This window comes from Mytilus galloprovincialis, chromosome 3, assembly GCF_965363235.1.
Source record: "Mytilus galloprovincialis chromosome 3, xbMytGall1.hap1.1, whole genome shotgun sequence".
In the NCBI taxonomy this organism is placed as follows: domain Eukaryota; kingdom Metazoa; phylum Mollusca; class Bivalvia; order Mytilida; family Mytilidae; genus Mytilus; species Mytilus galloprovincialis.
This window is the reverse complement of record NC_134840.1, coordinates 109,486,385-109,494,103: the sequence shown is the minus strand read 5'-3', so window position 1 is coordinate 109,494,103 and position 7,719 is coordinate 109,486,385. Positions and strand designations below refer to the sequence as shown.

General features: G+C 33.6%; 1 long non-coding RNA gene across 1 annotated transcript; it reads right to left on the bottom strand.

Moving 5' to 3' along the window:
* Positions 1-5,787: 5,787 nt before the first annotated feature.
* LOC143069754 (uncharacterized) lies at positions 5,788-7,508 on the bottom strand. The gene is made up of 2 exons (XR_012976482.1): positions 7,264-7,508; positions 5,788-6,289 (listed from the first exon to the last, which is right to left on the bottom strand). It is a non-coding gene; the product is annotated as an uncharacterized LOC143069754 (long non-coding RNA).
* Positions 7,509-7,719: the final 211 nt, after the last annotated feature.

The following is a 7,719-nucleotide window of genomic DNA, read 5'->3' as shown; positions in this document are numbered from 1 at the left end:
AGCATTTAAAATAGGTCAAAGATAAATGGCACATGACTGACTGGCAAGAACAATATGTAGGAAATCTGCATCCTAAATATAAGAACCTTACTCGTTATGCTTCACGAGATAAAGACATGAACAGCAAACTTGGTTGCAATGTTAACGCCATATATTCACCGTCGCCTGTAAAACCGTACCTACATGTCTCGCTTTTACTTCGCATGCTAGACAAAATATGAAGAAAACTTTATATCATGGTTCACTATATTTTTCGCTAGAGCCGTGTAAATGTGTGCTCATTTTTCCTATTTTGGTAATCCTTTATTTTTTTGTAATTTTTGGCCGTTTAACGTGCAGTTTTTACAAAAAATAAATCACAATACAGTATTAAACCTTTTTCATACTTTCCACGAAGATGGAGCTGATTAGTCTAAATGAAGAAAAACATTATAAAAACTATACAAGAAAGTTTTGACAAATTTTGTTTGTTTTTAAGCCAAAGTGTGTTGATTTGATGTTCGATGTCAGCAACATATTTCTTTGTTTTACTTTCAACATTACCTTTAAAATATTGCTTGATTCCATAGTCTTTGACCATTTATTAGACGGGCAGGTGACCAAGCAGCTGAAATAGACGATATTTCTTCAATTGAAATGTTTAATGAATAGCAAAATTTTCTAATCGGTCAATATCAAAATAAAGTGAACACATATTTCGTTTCGCATCATGCTTTTCTACCTGGCATTAGTGGCGAATCCAGGGGGTCCGGGGTTGGAACCCTTTTTTACATTTATTTGGAAGATCAATGCAATTGAATGGGGACATATAGTTGGAACTCCCCTTTATCGTGGGCTAGGATCCCCATACCCAACCCTTATAAATGACAAGATCCACCCTGCTAGTTGTGAATCAAATTATTTGTTTAGATTACTAATTTTTTTTTGCTTAGCTGTTATGAATTAAATGAGTCATGGAGATTGATCTACAAAGGACTCTGAAAGGCGAAAGGGAGGGACCATTCAGTTTTTTTCCATTTTTCATTGACAGTCGTACAGAACGGGTAGTGTACTTGTGATGGGATGGTGGGGAGAGGGGTGAAACCCTTTAAGTAGAATATATCTTTAATAATAGCAGACGTCTTACTCTAGATCTTATCACAGGTCACGTTAAACTGTAACTTTTCAATGCCCTTTCATTCAAACAATAACGTTTTTTCTCCCTATGATCTTTTTCATTTTGTGTTCAGTATTGCTTCATATTAAAATATAACGCTAAGTCTCCAAAGAAAACAAATATAAACTTACTTATGACTCGTTTCCACTGCTCCCGCTGATGTTGTTGCTGTCGATCTCCATCTTTAATGTGTCAGCACAGGAAGTAAAATACGGACCGTGGGAATCTGACCGTGAGAACGAATAAAGTTAACATCAAATAAGCAAGTTGACTTAATTAATAAACAAGTCGACTTCTTATTTTATGTCATTTACATTTATATTAGCAAGTCGACATTGTAATAAAAACTTTATCTACATCATTCCGACAAGTTGACTTCAACATGATGATTTAATATCAAATAAACAAGTTGTCGACTTAATCAATTAATAAGTTGAATTCAACGTGTCGACTTCTTATTACTATGCCATTATATTTATATCAGCAAGTCGACATTGTAAAACAATTTTTCTACATCATTCCGACAACTTGACTTCAACTTGATGATAAGATTCCAGCTTATAACACACAACTTGACTAATAATTCCGACTTTTTAGCAACAAAATAACTTTACAAGGGGTGTACCATATGCGCTTCCATAATTTCTAGACTATTTCAGAAACTTGCCAAATGGACTTTTTATAAAAACTTGATAAATCGCTCGATAACCTTCCGAACGCTACCGATTTTAAATTTGTTATTATCTAGTATTGTCTTGGCTAAATTTGTATATGTGTATTATTTCTACCAGTAACAAGAGACATATATAAATAGTATAAATGTCTCTGCAGTAACACATAATACATATTGTAGTATATGTCTCTTTTAAAAAAAGTAAATTCTATGTTTTATAAACAGAGTGAATTATGACTCTTGCAATTCCAGAAGTTTCAAATAGATACTCAAAGGAAACGATCGTGTTATGCTACGCGAATGAACCATCATAACTTCCCGAGAGTAGAAGATTTTGATGGATAAAGAAATTCACGCAGTACATCAAGAGATCAAGAACCGTTTATGTAGACCCGATTTGTTTTTTTTATTAAAACGAAATTATTGAAATACATGTATAATAAATGATATTACCAATATGCCAAAACCAATCCCAAAGTAGCTATATGTGTCATATCAATATTTGTCCATATAATCTGCACCTTTCAAATATATCAGCAAACTAAAAGCAAATATAACTATTTATCATACATTTCTAGCTGTCTTAAATATCTTTCTTTATAATATCTTTGCATACATATTCAAAGTTTCATATGCCCAATATATTTACACATACATTTCTAGCTGTCTGAAATATCTTTCTTTATCATTTCTTTGCATATGTATTCAAAGTTACATATGCCCAAAATTATATATTTACACATGTCATTGATATTATCATTTGGCCACATTTCTTAATTAAACAAATTGTCTGCAAATCTATGTATTTACCATACATTTAGGAATATGCTCAAAGGCTTTTGATATGTTCTGATTTGACATACATTTCAGCCGACTATAAAGACTAACAAAAATATTCCTTTACAATACATTTGACAGGTCTATGCAGATTAAAGGAAATGATGCTTTACACCCCTCTATAAAGTTCTCGTTTTCAATTGGTTCACATACCAGGCAAATGTAGATGCACCTTACACTTTATAACCCCTATAAAATTATTTGAATGACGATGCTTTGCTACCTAGACAAAGAAACACATTTGCGGATAAATTTACATCATAGAAAAATACATGACAAAGATTTCCATTTGCAGAGGTATACAAATACATAAGTTTGCGAAAGTTTTGAGATGGTTATAAATATATGCAAATTCTAAACTTCAAAATGGTTTGATTAGGTGTTAATATATTTTATAAACCGCGGTCTCTCATAACCGCCTATAGGAGGGTATAGCACAAGAAATGTTGATATTTACTACATGTAAAGACGTCAAGATAAACTAAATGCAGCGGTTTATAAATATATGTAAATGTCGGTCTCTGAATACATTTACATACCATTTGCATACCTCTTCAAATCCGGGATTTCGTGTAGTGCACGTGACGGCATTTAACCAATCACAACGTGATAATTCATCTGTGGTCCGATAAGTTGTATTACTTGGATAGCAACCTGCAAGTGGACTGTTTATCAATTTTCAGTGAGATTTCTACCTCCAGATTACCAGGCTTAAAGATACCGGTATAACTGGCATGGTTTTATAATTTATATATTTTGTGTATAAAGGAGAAGTTAAAAGAGACAACTGTACGATCTGATTATCCTAGCTTGTGGATCAATAAGTCCCTTTTTAGCTCACCTGGCCTAAAAGGCCAAGTGAGCTTTTCTCATCACTTGGCGTCCGGCGTCCGTCGTCGTCCGTCGTCCGTCGTCGTCGTCGTCGTTAACTTTTACAAAAATCTTCTCCTCTGAAACTACTGGGCCAAATTAATCCAAACTTGGCCACAATCATCTTTTGGGTTAGTAGTTTGAAAAATGTGTCCGGTGACCCGGCCATCAAACCAAGATGGCCGCCATGGCTAAAAATAGAACATGGGGTAAAATGCAGTTTTTGGCTTATAACTCAAAACCCAAAGCATTTAGAGCAAATCTGACATGGGGAGAAAATTGTTTATTAGTTCAAGATCTATCTGCCCTGAAATTTTCAGATGAATCGGACAACCCGTTGTTGGGTTGCTGGCCCTGAATTAGTAATTTTAAGGAAATTTTGCTCTTTTTGGTTTTTATCTTGAATATTATTATAGATAGAGATAAACTATAAACAGCTATAATGTTCACCAAAGTAAGATTTACAAATAAGTCAACAAGACTGAAATGGTCAGTTGACCCCTTTAGGAGTTATTGCCCTTTATAGTCAATTTTTAACCATTTTTCGTAAATCTTAGTAATCTTTTACAAATATCTTCTCCTCTGAAACTACTTGGCCACAATCATCTTTTGGGTTAGTAGTCTGAAAAATGTGTCCGGTGACCCGGCCATCCAACCAAGATGGCCACCATGGCTAAAAATAGAACATGGGGTAAAATGCAGTTTTGGCTTATAACTCAAAACCCAAAGCATTTAGAGCAAATCTGACATTGGTAAAATTGTTTATCAGGTCAACATTTATCTGCTCTGAAATTTTTAGATGAATCGGACAACCCGTTGTTGGGTTGCTGACCCTGAATTGTTAGTTTTAAGGAAATTTTGCTGTTTTTGGTCATTATGTTGAACATTATTATTGATAGAGATAAACTGTAAACAACAATAATGTTCAGCAAAGTAAGATTTACAAATAAGTCTACATGACCGAAATGGTCAATTGACCCCCTTAGGAGTTATTGTTCTTTATAGTCAATTTTTAACAATTTTCATAAATTTTTACTAACATTTTCCACTGAAACTAATGGGCCAAGTTCATTATAGATAGAGATAATTTTAAGCAGCAAGAATGTTCAGTAAAGTAAGATGTACAAACACATCACCATCACCAAAACACAATTTTGTCATGAATCCATCTGCTTCCTTTAATATTCACATAGACCAAGGTGAGCGACACAGGCTCTTTAGAGCCTCTAGTTATCCTTGCGGATCAATAAGTCCCTTTTTAATGAGAATCGTGTTGCTCAGTCTGAAAACTTTCTTTCAATATGAAAATAGAAACTTGTAATATGTGAAAGAGACCTCAACTAGACCAAAAAGCAAATTACAGCCCAAAGCCACAAATCGATCTTCAACAAAGCTTTGAAAAATCCGCCCCTTCACAATTATGTACACTTATTCAGTGAAATGAACGCCACACTTAGCTCCGAAACATATAAATGAACCAAAATTGATCAAACACACAAAACTAATAAATACTAGAGGTTCTGGGTTTAGGATTTACCTCTAATACATATGGAATAAACAAAAACACACAGCTATTCTACGTTGCGTTTTTGTCTTATCGTTCTTTTTCGTATGTTTCCATGGCGTTGCAACTTTGTCTTCCACTTTTTGAAATTGATATTCCCGTGGTTTCCTCCGCCTCTCTTACATATCAACATCGGAGGTTGTACTTCAGAGAAGATTACAAACAGCAGTGTCATGTACAGTGCAAGAAGATACGACGTCGTATCTACCGCTTAATATTAAAAAAAACAACACTTTTTACTAACCCATACATATATTAAAAAAGAAAAGGGTTACTACATGTAATATAGAATATATATGTGTTATGCGTATTAGGATTCATCTCTTAAATGAATAATCTGTCATATATATTAAAGTGTCCTATTTGTCATTGTTATTAATTTTTACTTAATTTTTTGGAGTGTGTACATATCCTGACGACACATTATATTATAAACTAAATATAGCTTTTTGAAAACGAACTTTCAAGAGGTTACAATCATTGGTCTATAATAATAGTACATGTAGTTCAATATGGTACAGGTTTCTTTTGATTTACGTTTTCTGCGTTTGTTGATGTTAAATTTGAGAATTTCTCTTATAAAATACAACAAAAAAAATAGAAAAAAAAGACTAACAGACTCGAATGTGTTGTTGATTGCTAAATAGACGCAAAAGGCCAGGTAAAATGAGTTTTCAGAACGCTATATAACAATTATGATTTTTTATCTTTTTTTCTAAACCAAAATATCAATTAGATATTATGTCATTTTTGTCAAACGTTTATAAACTAGCCATCCTGGTAAAGACATTCTTTCCAATGTTGCTGTTCCTCCACATGTCTTTATATTCCGTGTTCGAAGCCAGTATCCAGTGGGTGTAAATTGTGTCGTCGACTTTAAAATACACTCCCGTAAAGCTAGCTGTAGAATTCGAGTTACCTCGGACAGCATTATTATATGCTACCGAAAATCCTAAAACACAGTTCTGAAGATCCGGTCCGGCCATTGTGAATCTTCCTGATAGTGGATAGAAATCTTCGGCATTACCTACGGCGCTGTTATACTTCCCCTTGATTTCTCCCGTTGTATTCCGGTCTGGTGAATCTAGTTTACAGGTTATGTTCATTTCCGACCCAAGGTCGTTCTTCCATTTTCCATTGATTCCACAAGGATCACACGTGTCTCTGTTTTCAGCACTACATGGTATTCCTGTAATGTAAATAAACTAGTAAGACATTTCCTACTGTTAGGTATTTTCATTTATATTAGCTTGCATTGTACATTGTACGTTAGCATGGTTAAAGATCATGGGCGGATCTAGCCATTTTAAAAAGGGGGTTCCCAACATAGGATAAAAAGGGGGGTTTCAGCTATATTTCCCCATTCAAATGCATTGATCGGCCAAAAAAAGTTCCAACCCCCGGACCCCGATGGAGATGACCAACATTTAATCATTAGTTGATCAAAATAAATAACCAAGTTTTCAGATCACTGTTAGGAGGCAACATTATTTTGGTTTATCTAGTTTTTCCGAATAAAATATTTAGAGAACAACCATTTAACTTCAAGGAAGGGGTGCGGGGGTTATTTTTTTTTCTCTAAACAATATATTCTGATTTCCAATTTGATTGAGAAAAAATAATCTGGTCAAACATATGGCAAAACAATATTCCGAATCAAGATTTCCACCAAACCTGACAGTGTAAAATATTGAAAAAAATTAGATTGAAAGTGTTAATAAACTTAAAAAGATAATTTCGCGCATATTTCCTGACTCAGACAAATAAAAACACAGATCACGATTGTATATTGATTATAATTTTATTTTTCATGTCAATGTGCAGCTGCGTTTGAAAATATCATCATAAAATGTTCGTTTATAATTCTGTCGAGTTTTCATTATGTTTGTTTTGTCTACATGTATGTATTTGCCATAACCAAAATTGGTTTCTGATTGCAAATAAAGAATTATAGAATGATTATATAAATGTCATCTTGCCAAAAAAGGGCTTTAAATTTCGATAATTAAATTCTATTATATTTTGTACATTGCACTTTTTCTTGCATAGTTCATATTTGTTCAACAATATTTACATGTACGCTTCTTTATCATCATTGTACATTGTCACTACCATAATTTCTCGAACGTGTTAACTATTAACCTAAAGTATTAAATTACATACCCTCCTGTGTAGCAAATACATTCAACTTGACAATAACAATAAGAAAAATTACTACTTTGATCATCTTTTTGTCTTCTTACAACTAAAGGCAACAGTAGTAAAGCGCTGTACACCAATAACTTGTAACTTTTAATTTAACTCGACAAGCAAACGTTGTAGATATCCTGAATCAGGACATGTTTGTCGTTTCCTCATGTTCCTCATGGGTAAATGCGTCGTGTTTTATTAAAACTGCGTTTTGATGTGCAGTAGTATCTTGATAGCATACAGCTATATATTTTTTTAGGGGCCAGCTGAAGGACGCCTCCGGGTGCGTGAATTTCTCGCTACATTGAAGACCTGTTGGTGACCTCCTACGGAAGCAAGAAATCATCTTAAAAGCGATAAAAGGCCAAAATAAAGAATTAATTAATATGTGACTACCAAAACGAAAGTAAAATTGAAATCGAGTTTTAA